This window comes from Marmota marmota, unplaced genomic scaffold (assembly GCF_001458135.2).
Source record: "Marmota marmota marmota unplaced genomic scaffold, marMar, whole genome shotgun sequence".
NCBI lineage: Eukaryota > Metazoa > Chordata > Mammalia > Rodentia > Sciuridae > Marmota > Marmota marmota.
The window spans coordinates 17,328,618-17,342,814 of NW_026000101.1; the positions used below are offsets into that span (position 1 = coordinate 17,328,618).

Here is a 14,197-nt window from a genome sequence, read left to right on the forward strand (position 1 = left end):
TGGAGCACAATATAAAGGGAATCTTCCTATCTCCTGAAACAAGCTCTAGGTTGGTTGTTTTGCTTTGTGTGTATATAATATGCAGCCAGCCTTTGGAAAAGCTGAAGGACAGGTAAAGTGCCCAAGCGCAGATCACGTCAAATGGAGCCACGTTTTCAAAGTACACATCTGATCTAGTTCTTTCCAAACAGTCACTACAAGAGAACCGAATGGAAAATAAGAACTCCCTTAGGCCATATCAAGGCAATGACTAGAGGGAAAGAAGGGAAGCTGGGTAAGCTAAGATGGACACTCAACTGCAAAAGTTATGACCAAAGATTGTTTGGGAATCCAGAATTCAGAACTCAGTAACCTAAAATGATACCACATTGACCAAAAGCTGCCCTAGGTTCAGGACGCTGTTTTCATGATCCCACATTTCCCAACTCTTTTTTGTAATAGCAGCCCTATATCCCTGGAACTTTTGCCAGACAGTTGGTTCTTGTGTAGTTCTAATTTTAAACAAATTCAACAATTCTACTTAAGAGTCACTGGGAAATCGAATGTCCTTATCTTCAAAGAACACTCAAGTTGTTCACTACAACATTAATGTCCAAGTATAATCTAGGGACCCTTGAAGCTCTGGACCATAAAATGCCAAGTATAGGAAACAACCCCTTCCACTCTGCAACCCACAGGTCAGGAAAAACATTGCTTTGTGAGCCTAGAGAACCACAGAGTCCTCAATACAGAACTCTGATCAGCCAGTAACAACCCAGAGAAGCCATTTTTCTTCTACCTTCCCTGAGCCAGATCAAATAAAAAAGACCTTCTTCCTCCTTAGACCAACACTGGGTGGGTAAGTTTGATTTGCCCAGCATGCCCAAATTAAGTTCTGCTGCCCTGCAATATTCCTTATGACAATCTATAACAGAACCTAGCCCCTTTAGCCCAGAATCAGGTAGTCAGTCTTTGGGGCCATCCTAGGATTCATCAATGCAGAATAAACAGTCCTATATAGTAGATAAAACAAGCTTTTAAATTAATGATTATCTCTCTGGCTTATCCAAGATCCTGAGGAGAAAGAGCTGATTCCAGAGCCAGCATTTGCCTCCCTACAGCCTTCTTCCATTAACATTGCTTCCCCCTCAACCAAGGAAGAAATTTTAGATTCCAAAAGATGCTAAATAACCCATTTCTTACCCATCTACCTCATTATGCAGCCAACACTGACAGCAGAGCAAATACCTCCTAACCCAGTTGGAAGCTGGCTGGATGACAGAAAAGATAAGGGCTGACAGCATAACTATAACCACATCTAAATACAGAGGAAAAAAAATAACTTGAAAACTGTCAAATTTCAGTGGAAGTCACAGCCAATTTACTGTGGAGTTTCCCAGACTTGGGCCAGGGGAAGGAAGTAAAGGGTTTAAAACAAGAAATATAAGGAAGACTGATTAAATCAGAATTCCCTCCCCCTCTGTAGCCACCTATGAAGAGCCATGAGCAGTGGCTTTTGTTGTTGGGTTTGGGTCTGAGCATCCTAGACTGGGAAGCTCACACTTCCAAGACTGGAGAAGATTTCCAGTGCCAGAACATCACCTAAAGAACCCACTTCTTCCTACAAGTAGCTCTAGGGCTTGGCTGAGGCCTCAGGTGGTACTCTGAAAGCTATCAGAAACTTGTCTTGACCATCTGCCTAACCAAACACATTCAGCTCATTACTTTTAAGAAGTTTGGGCTTTCTAGAAAATCAAAGGCTCAGATAGTAGATGTGTCTAGGACATGAGACACAACAAATTTGCTATCCATGATTACAGTGTTCAAACTTCACAAGAGAACTTATGGCTTTGGCCACAAATTACCTTTGTATTTTACTACCTTCCCATATTTTAGCAAAAGCAAGGAGGAAAATAAAATGGAAAAGTAGTAAACAACAGAGCTCTTTCTGCCATCATTCTATACTACAGAGTGTCAGATATCTTATAACCAAAGGACAATCAGACCTCCTCAGTGGACTAGCTTTGGGGGATTAGGTAGGCCATTTCTTTTACCAGAGCAATGTGGGCAACAATGCAGCTCCTTTTGTCATCTGACCCTTGGGAATCCTGGGCAGGGTAAGATGGTAGGGTGCTTTTTCCAAGTAAGAAAGCACAGCACCCAGTTGGGAAGCTTCCTCAAAGCAGGGCTGCTGAGGAGCTAGCTGGGCATAGCTGGAAAAACAGATTGGGTTAATAAGGGAAAGGCATTTATCCAGAAGCTGTGAAATGCTCTCAACAGACATTCTCAAGGTCTGGGTTCCCAATTTAAATCTTTGCAGGGATCTTCGCCTAGAAACAGATGAGTCAAGATGGAAATTCACCATGAGACACTGACATTCACGCAGAGTTGTGGGAAGGTTCAGAGCTGCAGGAGCTTTAAGGGGGAGCCAAATGGGTGGGTTAGTCAGAAGACCACCTGGTGCATAAAATTTGTCTTCAGCTAAAGCAACTGAAATAGTGTCACAGGAACACTGGAAGAGGGCTTCACCAATCACAATTCTCCCCATCACACAACCAATCTAAGACTCCTTGAAACCAAATACAGCTAGTCTGGAAGCAAAGAACATACCTCCCTGCCTTTTCAGATGTCACTGCTAGAGACTAGATAGGTCAAGGACAAGTGGGGGAGCAAAGGATGGGGGGAGCCCAAATCTGTCTTATGTAGAAGTTGGTTTGTGACTATTCTTTTCTATTACCAAGCCAGAAGCAATATGAAGAGGCTGACATGTGGTCACACAGCTGGGATTTATTTCATATGTGAAGAAAATGGTTTGTTGTGGTGGATGAGAAGAATATTTTCCCCTGAAGAATTATCCCCTCCCTAAGTTACTCAGAAACTATACATAAGCAGAAAATGATGGGCAATGAGAGGTGAATCTCCTTCTTACCTTGGGATCATGCCACCCCAGGGGAATGATGAACCTGGCAGAGATGTGCTAACTTCACTGATGTGCTAAGACATAGCTGCCACATAGCCTAAATCAGACCTGACAAGCTGTAAGGCAGGCCTAAGGAATCACAAAGTGCTGACAAATCAGGTCAAGCTAATCCCTGATTAACAAAAACTTGAGCATAAAAAGCCAATAAACAACCTTCTCAGCATTGCCCAGCTAAACAGTTAGGTTTTCAGCCTGTACCTCCAAAGGCACTCTATTATACTCATTTCAGGACCAAATAATTAAAAATTCTTAATCAAAGTAGTCTACTTGTTTATTGCCCTCTCACACAACCATGGTGAAAAGTCACAGCTTTCAGACTTAGGACTAATGCAGATCCTAAACTAGTCTCTGTTTATATATGTCCCAGGCCATTCAACAGATTGCATTGGCCCTGCCTCCCTCTCTATATCCAAGGGAAGCCAAGGGGCGCCAAGGGGCCATGTGCTAAGGATTCTCCAAGAGAAACCCCCAAACTGAAATTACATGGAAAAGAGAACATCTTGTACCAAATGGAGACTAACTGGCTTAATATTGATCAAATATCCCCTTTGGTTCTTTGTGACTTGCTCTGAGATGTGTCTTAGGGCAAACCCATATCTGGAACATTCTCTTGGTTTAGGCCCATTTCTATAAGCTTTTGGAAATACATCCCTAGATAGCATATGAATTTCAAGTGTCTTGAGGCTCAATGAAGAGACCACAAAGAGAAAGTTTTTCTTTTTTTTTTTTTTTTATAGGATACTCCATATATTTTTAAAATATCAGGTATGGCCAGGCATGAAGGTACATACCTATAATCCCAATAACTTTGGAGGCTGAGGCAGAAGTTTATGGAGAGCCTCAGCAACTTAGTGAGAACTATTTCAAAATGTAAAAAAGATTAAAAAAAAAAAGTGCAGGGGGCTAGGGATGTACATCAGTGGTAAAGCACCTCAGGTTCAATTCCCAGTACCAAACAAACAGAAAGCATATCTCTATTTAGCTATCTCAGGTTTGAAGCACTGAATTATGGGAAGCTAGCAAATGTAAAAGGGAAAGAGTAGGCTTAGGGGGAAAAATCATACTTAGTTGGGGATCTCTGACAGAGTAACAGAAGCATGGCAGGAAGAAAGGGAAATACTAAACTAGATGAAACCAAAGAATGAGCCAAACTTAGCCTAGAAAGCAAGAAACACTAACAGTAAGTCTACTGTTGGTGTTGGCATTGATATTTCAAGTCCCAGGCTGCCAAATTACCCATATCAATCCCGGGCAGAGATGACTTATCTTCATATGTTCTAATTCTCCATCCTGTGACTGAATCCCTTGCAAAAATCTTTTGCCCCTTTGCCACACAGTCACCAAGTCTATTTAACCTTTCTATATAATCTGTCTCCATCTTTATAACAGTTAGTCCAAGCTTCATTATTTCTCACTTGAACTACTATAAAATATTCATCCTGCCTAGTCACCCTTCCTCCAGAAACATTTCCCTCTCACCCTTCCCAAACACTGATCTACTCTACATAATTTGCTAGAGGAATACTTCTAAAATGCAAATAGATTTTTGTCACTGTTTTCTCAAAATCCTTCAGTAGTGAGTACAGTCAAGAAAGTTCCACAGCATATTATCAAAGCTCTTTCTTGTCCTGTCCACATCTTGAGGGATTCAGTTTCCAATATCTTAAATTTGGTCAAACCAAATACTCAACTGAATGTGCCAACCCCCCTTTTCTATTTCCAGATGGCACTATCTAGAGTTAATATTAAGATGGTGAGGAGGGAAGCTAAAAACCGTCAAGTGTTTTATCAGAAAACAAGTCTTGGAACCAAGCAGCATAAACTGTGGTCCATGTTGTGGGTTGAACTATAATATAGTAGGAATGTGTGGGTGCCTCCATACATTGATCTTATTCCCCCCCAACAAAATGATAGTTTTTATCTCACCTGTTACAAAGAAATGTTCCAGGATACCAGTTCTCATCTGGAATGCCCTCCCTAACTTGTCATCTTTGGCTGTTTATGTCTCAAAGTCCTCACATGTGGACTGAATAAACACATTTCCTTAGCATGCTTGGAAATGACAACCAGAAAAGAGAAGTAAAAGCATAAGAAACTAAGCCACAATGAGCCTCTTCCCTGACTTCAAAAAGTCTTATTTTGCTGGGCTTGATGGCACACACCTGTAATCCCACCAACTTGGGAGGCTAAGGCAGGAGGCTCACAAGTTCAAAGCCAGCCTCAGCAACTTAGCATGACCTGTCTCAAAATAAAAAATAAAAAGGGTTGGGGATGTTACTCAGTGGTTAAGTGCCACTGGAGTCAATCCCAATACCCTCCACCCCCACCAAAAGAAGTCTGAATTTATATAGTATGGCTATACTTCAGGATATGCCCATTTAGAAACTGATAGTAAATCTCAGTGGCATTACTTACAAAAGAACACAACTTGCTACTTGTGAGGAGCCTTGGCTCTCCTTTATGATGATGTACTTATAAAAACAGGATAAAAATTACTCCTTGATTTTCATCTTTCTGAGCTCATGTTATTTTATTTCTTGGACTACTCCTGACACTTTTTTTTTTTTTTTTTTTTAAGTACTGGGGATTAAACCCAGGGCACTCTACCACTGAACTACATTACCAACAATTTTTATTCTGAGACAGGGTCTTGCTAAGTTGTTCAGGCCCCAAACTGAGATCCTCTTCCCTCAGCCTCTGCAGTAGTTGGGATTATAAGAATGTGTCACAGTGCCCAGCCCACTTCATATTTTTAAGTGTTTATTGCACATAACTTCAGAAGCTATCCTAGGAATCCTGACCACATGTGCAATCTTGAGAAGCAGTTAAAGCTTCTTTACATGCAAGGAAAATGCAAGTACAGAACAGAACTATTAAAAAAATATGTGGCCAGGAATTGGATCTCTGAATCCCTGAACTAAGTTTTTCTATATACATGTACTAGGACCCCTCCCCAAGTCATAATAGCCAGATAAAATATTCCAGGTGTTTTTGTTTTGTTTGTTATTTTGGGGGGAGTACCGGGGATTAAACCCAGAGGCATTTGGCCACTGGGCCACACCCCCAGCCCTATTTTGTATTTTATTTAGAGACAGGGTCTCACTGAGATGCTTGGTGACTCGCTTTTGCTGAGTCACTGGCTTTGAACACCCAATCCTCCTGCCTCCGCCTCCCAAGTCACTGGGATTACAGGCATGTACCACCGTACCCAGCTTAGGTGTTTTAGTTAGCTTTTTTGCTGCTGTGACTGAAAGATCTGACCAGAACATTTATTTGTTTGTTTGTTTGTTCTAATTTGTTATACATGACAGCAGAATGAATTTGGATTCATAATACACATATGGAGCACAATTTTTATTTCTCTGGTTGTACACAAAGTAGAATCATACCATTGGTGTCTTCATACATGTATCTAGGAAAATGATGTCCATCTCATTCCACCATCTTTCCTACCCTCATGCCTCCTCTCTTCCCCTCCCTCCCCTTTGCCCTATCCAAAGTTCCTCCATTCCTCCCATGCTCCCCACCACCACCACCCCCACATGGATTAGCATACACTTATCAGAGAAAACATTCAGCCTTTGGTTTTTTGGGACTGGCTTACTTCACTTAGCATAATATTCTCCAACTCCATCCATTTACCTGCAGATGCCATGATTTTATTCTCTTTTAATGCTGAGTAATATTCCATTGTGTATATATACCACACTTTCTTTACCCTTTGAAGGGCATATAGGCTGGTTCCACAATTTAACTATTGTGAATTGTGCTGCTATGAACATTGATGTGGCTGCATCACTGTAGTATGTTATTTTTAAGTTCTTTGGGTATAAACCGAGGAGTGAGGTAGCTGGGTTAAACGGTGGTTCTATTCCAAGTTTTCTAAGCAATCTCATACTGCTTTCCAGATTGGTTGCACCAATCTGCAGTCCCACCAGCAATGTAAGACTGTGCCTTTTCCCCTACATCCTCACCAACACTTACTGTTGCTTGTATTCTCAATAACTGACATTCTGACTGGGGTTGGAAAACTACCCCATTTACAATAGCCTCAATAAATAAATAAATAAATAAATAAAAGACTTGGGAATCAACTTAATGAAAGAGGTGAAAGACCTCTACAATGAAAACTACAGAACACTAAAGAAAGAAATTCAAGAAGTCCTTAGAAGATGGAAAGCTCTCCCATATTGATTCTTGCATAGGCAGAATCAATACTGTCAAAATGGCCATACTATACAGATTCAATGTGATTCCAATTAAAATCTCAACGCCATTCATTATAGAAATAGAAAAAGCAACCACGAAATTCATCTGGAAAAATAAGAGACTCAGAATAGCCAAAGCAATCCTTAGCAAGAAGAGTGAAGCAGATGGCATCAAAATACCAGACCTTAAACTATACTACAGAGCAACAGTAACAAAAATGGGATGCTATTGGCACCAAAATAGACTTTAGACCAATGGTCCAAAATAGAGGACACAGAGACAAACCCACATAACTAACTACAGTTATCTCCTACTAGACAAAGGCACCAAAAACATACATTGTAGGAACCATACCCTCTTTAACAAATGGTGCTGGGAAAATTGGAAATCCATATGCAGCAAAATAAAATTAAGTCCCTATCTCTCAACTCAAAGTGGATCAAGGACCTAGGAATAGACCAGAGACCCGGCGCCTAATAGAAGAAAAAGTAGGCCCAAATCTTCATCATGTCGGATTAGGCACCAATTTCCTTAATAAGACTCCTAAATCACAAAAAATATAAGAATCAATAAATGGGATGGATTCAAACTGAAAAGCTTCTTCTCAGCCAAAGAAACAATCAACGAAGTAAAGAGAGAGCCTACAGAATGGGAGCAAATTTTTACTACACACACATCAGATAGAGCATTAATCTCTAGGATATATAAAGAACTTAAAAAACTTAATACCACAAAAAATAAATAACCCAATCAATAAATGGGCTAAGAAACTGACCTGAACAATTTTAAAGGAGGAAAGTTTATTTGAGGGCTCACGATTTCAGAGGTCTTAGTCTATAAAAGACCAGCTCCATTCCTCAGGGCTTGAGGTGAGGCAAAACATCATGGTGGAAGAGTATGGCAGAGGGAAGCAGCTCACATGGTGATCAGAAAGCAGACAAAGATTGCTTGCCAAATACAAATATATACCCCAAAGCCATGCCTCCAGCTACACCCCACCTGACTCCTGCTACCAGTTAATCCCATCAAGGATCATTTCCCTGATTAGGTTAAGGTTATGACCCAATCATTTCTCTTCTGAACCTTCTTGCATTGTCTCACAAGTAAGCTTTTGGGGGACACTTCACATGCAAACTATAATACCATGTGATTATCTATTCTTAATTCCTAAGACTTCATACTCAAATGCTTGCCTAGCTTCCTACCTTGATAAACCAGCATGAACCAAAATATTTCTTTTTAGGCTACAAAAGCAAAATTAAATAAATGAGACTACATCAAACTAGAAAGTTTCTACATAGCAAAAAGAATAAATGAAATGAATCCCTATGGACTAGGAAAAATATTTCCAAGCCACAGATTTGATGAGGAGTTAATATCCAAAATTTAGCAGAAATACTAAAAAACCCAATTTTAAAAATGGGTGAAAGACATGAACAGCCATTTCTCTAAAGATGACATTAAAATGGCAAATACGTATATGACAATGGCCAATATGTGTATGAAAAATTGCTCAACAACACTAATCATCAGAGAAATGCAAATTATAACAACTATGAAATACCACCCCACATCCATTAGGATCACTATCATGAAAAAGACAGATAGGGCTGGGGTTGTAGCTCAGTGGTAGAGTGCTTGCCTAGCATGTGTGAGGCACTGGGTTCAATTCTCAGCACTGCATATAAATAAAGGTCCAGGAATAATTAAAAAAGAAAATATTAAAAAAATTTTAAAAGATAAGAGATATCAAATGTTGAAGAGGGTATGGTGAAAGGGAACCACAGTATACTGTTGGTGGGATTGTAGACTGATACAACTATTTTAGAAAACAGTATAGTGGTTCCTAAAGAAATTAAAAATAGAATTATTATATGATCAGCAATCCCTCTTCTGGATATATTACCAAAGAAGATGAAATCAGCAGTTCATGAAGATATCTGTACTCCCATGTTGGTTGCAGCATTAGTTACAATAGCCAAGATACGGAAATAATCTAAATATTCACTGATCAACAAATTAAGAAAATGTGGTGTGTGTGTGTGTGTGTGTGTGTGTGTGTATGCATGTGCACACATAATGGGATAAAAATTTTTTAAAAATTAAAAAATAGAAAGGAAATAAAAAGATTGGCAAAAGAAATATACAGTTATATAAATACTGAGATGGGAATAGAATTATGGGAGAGAAAATAGATGTAGGTCAAATAATATAAAACAAATATGTAGGGTAAACAAACTTAGCAATCGAATGTACAATATGAGCAATATAGTTAATAAAATTTATGGTATTTTGGATTTTCATAAAATAAATAGATTTTAGTTGTTCTGGTTACCAAAAAAATAAAAAAAACATGAGAGATACAGATATGCTGAATTGTTTCACTAAAGCAACCATTTTACCATATATACAAAACATTTATATTTAAATATAAATATATACATGTATCCTATAACGTCATGTTACAAACCTCAAATATACAAAATAAATTTTTAAAAAATGACTTATTTAACAGAACTAATTCAAAAGATAAGTCAAAGGCTAGGAGATGTGGCACAATGGTAGTGTGCCTGCCTACCATGCACAAAGTCCTGGGTTCAATCTGGGGGGAATAAAAAGGCAAAAGGTAGATCAAGCGGTCTGAAACTTGACTCCTTTGGTCCACATTCTTGGGTAGACATCTGAATTTCTCCTGTGCAAAAGTAAGTATATAAAAGAATATCAAAAGCCCAAAACAGGGCTGAGGTTGCAGTGCACTGATAGAGCGCTTGCCTAGCATGTGTGAGGCACTGGGTTCAATCCTCAACACCACATAAAAATAAATAAATAAAATAAAGGTATAAAATACAATAACATTATTAAAACAAAACAAAATTAAAAAAAAAAACAGGGGCTGGGGTTGCAGCTCAGTGATGAGTGCTTGCCTCACACACATGGAAACACTGGGGTTGATCCTTAACATCACATAAAAATAAATAAATAAAGATATTGTGTCCATCTACAACTAAAAAAATTTAAAACACCCCAAAACAGTTTTCTCAACCTATCTTTTCATGTCCCAGTTTATTTCAACAGACAGATTCTGCCTCCAACACAACGGCCTACCTAGAGTGCCTACTCTTTGGGCCTAGATTGAGAGGGCAGCCTACAGCAACTCCTAAAGATGAGAGTGAGTGACTAATAAGTATCAAAAAAGACATATAAAACATATAAGAAATTGAGAGAAGAAAATATTTCCAGCTTTAAAGGTACTAGTTTAGAAGGAAATCAGGGAAGTCTCTGTGAAAAAGGTAATAACTGAATTTTGATTCAAAGGATATGGATATGTGAAAACTGGAAACAATGAACATTTGAGGTAAAGATACAGATGGTAAATATTTGAATGGAAGAAAAATGAAGGTGAAGTTGGGGTTTGTGGCTCTGTGATGGAGTGCTTGCCTGGCATGCATGAGGTCCTAGGTTCAATCCCCAGAATTACCAAAAAAGGCCAGGGGTGGGGGCTAGGTTTATGGCTCAGTGGTAGAACACTTGCCTGGCACATGTAGGCATTGGGTTTGATCCTCAGCATCACATAAAAATAAATAAATAAAATAAAGGTATTGTGTCCATCTACAACTAAAAAATATACATATATTTGTTTTTTTTAAAAGGGAGGTTAGTTATTGGAAAGGAAGAGAAAATAACATTTGCTGAATGCTAATAACATGGTAGGCCTCTCTCTGCATATATTATCTTATTTAGCTGAAGGGTATGATATCCATTCAAAGAGGAGAAAATTAAGATTCTAAAAGGCTGGGTGAATTGCCTAAGTCAAAGGTTACAGAGACAATAAGTGGCAGAGTAATATTTTAAACTCAGGCTCTGGCTCATTGCAAGGCCCAAGTTCTTCCAACAATATAGCCTCTGGATTGGATAAAAATAAAAAAAGGTAGACTGAGCTAAGTCTTTGAGTAATCATGGATGTCAGGCTATAAAGTTGAGACTATAATGTAACTAACAATAGAAGAAAAAAAATAATTATCTTGAGGGAAAACTTCATTCATCCACTTACTCACTCACATATTCATTAAGAGCTTACTGGGTTCCAGACATCAGGGATATAAAGTTAGACACAGTTCCTATTCTATGTTTCAATGCTATTTTTCACTTAGCTTTTATTTAAACTTTTTACTGAATTATAAAACATAAAGAAGTATGCAAGTCAAAAGTGCATTTTTACACCAATGTAAACAAAATCCAGATCAAGAAACAACAGTGCAGAACTCCAGAAGCCACCTTGTGATCATATCTAATCACTATTCAGATAGGAATTTGGGGGTACAGAGTCTTAAATGAGAAACACCCATGAATGCTTGGAATGTAAAACAAGCATTTACTCATAAGCAACCCAGCCTGCCTTGTTGGCCTGTATCCTTGTCTGCAAAATATAACATGACATGAGGGCAATTGGCTCAAAATTGTGTAACTCTGCCCTGACTCCACCTCTAGTTTAGCCCTAGCTCCTGTCCCTCTAATAACATTAGAATCCCAGATCAAGGCATTGCTTCTCACTTTTGAGATGGACCACATTCTCCCTTAAATGTGTTTCTGTTTTCCTAAATAAATCTCTGTGCCTCTAACTAAGCAGTCTTTGCATGCATTGATGTATATAAAGAACTCCACTTATCCTGAGTCCAGGCCTTCCTCTCTAAGAACTGCCAATACCTCCTCTAGTAACACTACCAACTCCCTCCCATAAAGGTAATCACTATCCAAATGTCTGACATCACAGATTACTTTTGCCTATTTTTAATGTAATGTAAAAGGAATAATACCGTATATATTCTTTTAAGAAATACAGTCTTTTTTTTTTTTTTAATGAGACAGGAACTTGCTAAATTGCCCAGGCTGGCTTTAAACTTCTGATCTTCTATCTCAGCCTCCTGAGTAGCTGGTATTACAGGCGCGCACTCCTATGCTCATCAAGAAATACATAGTCTTGAGGACAAAGCTCACATAATTCCATGACAATATAATAAATATCAAAATTGGTTATATATGAAATGTTATGGAAAGAAAAATGAGCTGGGCATGGTAGCACACCTGTAATCCCAGTGGCTTGGGAGGCAGAGGAAGGAGGATTTCAAGTTTGAGGTCAGCCTCAGCAACTGATTGAGGCCCTAAACAACTTTGTGAGACCCTGTCTCAAAATAAAAAGGGCTAAGGATATGGCTCAGTGGTTAAGCACCTCAGGGTTCAATCTCTAGTACAAAAATAAAGAAAGATAGGCAGACAGACAGAGGAACATCTAACTCTATCTGGAACTTAGGGAAGGCATCAAAGGATGTGACATTTAAGTTGGGCCCTGGGCACAGTGGTAACCAGGAGTAGTGTTCTGTCTAGAATATAAATCTTGCAGTGGCATACACAATGGATTCCAAGAAAAACAAATAAAAGCAAGGAATACCAATACTACAGTCTGAGCAATAAAAAGGAACTGAACATAAAGGGAAAGAGAAGAGACTGATAAAAGAAATCCAGAGAGGAAAAAAAAAAAAAAGATCTGGTAAATGATCCAAGCAGGAAGCAAGAGAGAAGAATGTAAAGCGTCACTGCAATTTTGAGTTGGTGTCTACCAGAATAACAGTGACATTAATACCAACAGAGAACAAAGGAAGAGGAACATACTCAGGAGGGAAGTTCATATAATTGAGAAAGTGTAGTAAACATAACTAATAGAAAACTAGACATGAAGGATAGAGCCTAAGGAAAAAGGAAGGGTAGAAGTACAGATTTGGGAGTCATCTGCTTAGGAAAGAAGAGCTGGAAGTCAGTTGGTTGACTAACACACTACCTGTCATACAGTAGCTGCTCAATTTGGGTAGGGGTGGCAGTCCTGAAGATTGAACCCAGGGGTGCTTAACCACTGAGTTACATCCCTTAACCTTTTTATTCTTTATTATGAGACATGATCTTGCTGAATTGCAGAGACTGGGCCTGGAACTTGCAATTCTCTTCCCTCAGTTCCCCAAGTTGCTGTAATTACAGGCAGGAATCACCACATCCACCAGTAACTGCTCAATTAAAGAATAGGTTCTGTAGAGATGCAGATTTGATATTTAAAAAGATTCCTGAGGGGCTAGGGGCATGGCACAGTTATAAAGCAGAGTACCTAGTATGTGCAAGGCCTGGGTTTGATCCCCAGCACCAAGAGGAAAGAGAGCGGGGGGAAAATATGCCTGAGAGGAAAACTGTACAAAAAGGAGCTAGATAAGATGAAAAGGGAGGGAAAGAACAATTGGGAGAATCTAAGGATAATGGAAGACAAGAAAATGGGAAATTATAAGAAGCAAGGAATTTTAAGAAAGCACAGAATGCTGCAGAGAAAATAAGGAAATGAGAAAAAGTATGTGAAAAATAAAATATTTATTAATCATTTATATCTCCCCTCTGTACATGTCTTACAAGTATCCCCAAAAGCACACAGTGGTACCCACTTATTAGCAGGTTTAATTTAAAACTGAATAGTTATATGTTGCTCCCTTTTGGATAACATTGGCAAACAAATTTTCTCTAACAGAAGAATAGAGCTCCTTCTTAGTGTCAAATATTCTCATTGGCTGGGCAGTCAAATAAGTAGCAGGAGTCAGGTAAGGTGGTTGAGAGTGACAAAGACTGCTGTGCTTATTATTTGGAATTAAATAATTTTGTGCAGAGCTAATGATCTGACTTATTCCAGTAGAGTTAACTGAGTACTTACCTTTTTAGCTACTATGCTTAGAAAATACTATCAGCTAGAGCTAAGGCCTGCTGCCAGTATCGGACATCCTCCTGTCCTATGACTCCAGACAGGTTAATGATATCATGGCAACCTTCAGAGAAGGGAGAACTTTGTTCATGTTTAAAAGATTAAAAGCTTAATTCCTAAAGAAATCAGTAAAGGGAACTGGGGTTGTGGCTCAGCAGTAGAAGCACTCGCCTAGCATGTGCGAGGCCCTGGGTTCAACCCTCAGCACCACATAAAAGTAAAAAAATAAATAAATAAATAAA

General features: G+C 38.8%; 1 protein-coding gene across 11 annotated transcripts in view; it reads right to left on the reverse strand.

Moving 5' to 3' along the window:
* Positions 1-14,197, reverse strand: part of Unc13b (unc-13 homolog B) — a 208,967-nt gene that overhangs the window by 57,596 nt on the left and 137,174 nt on the right. The gene's annotated exons all lie outside the window — the stretch shown is intronic.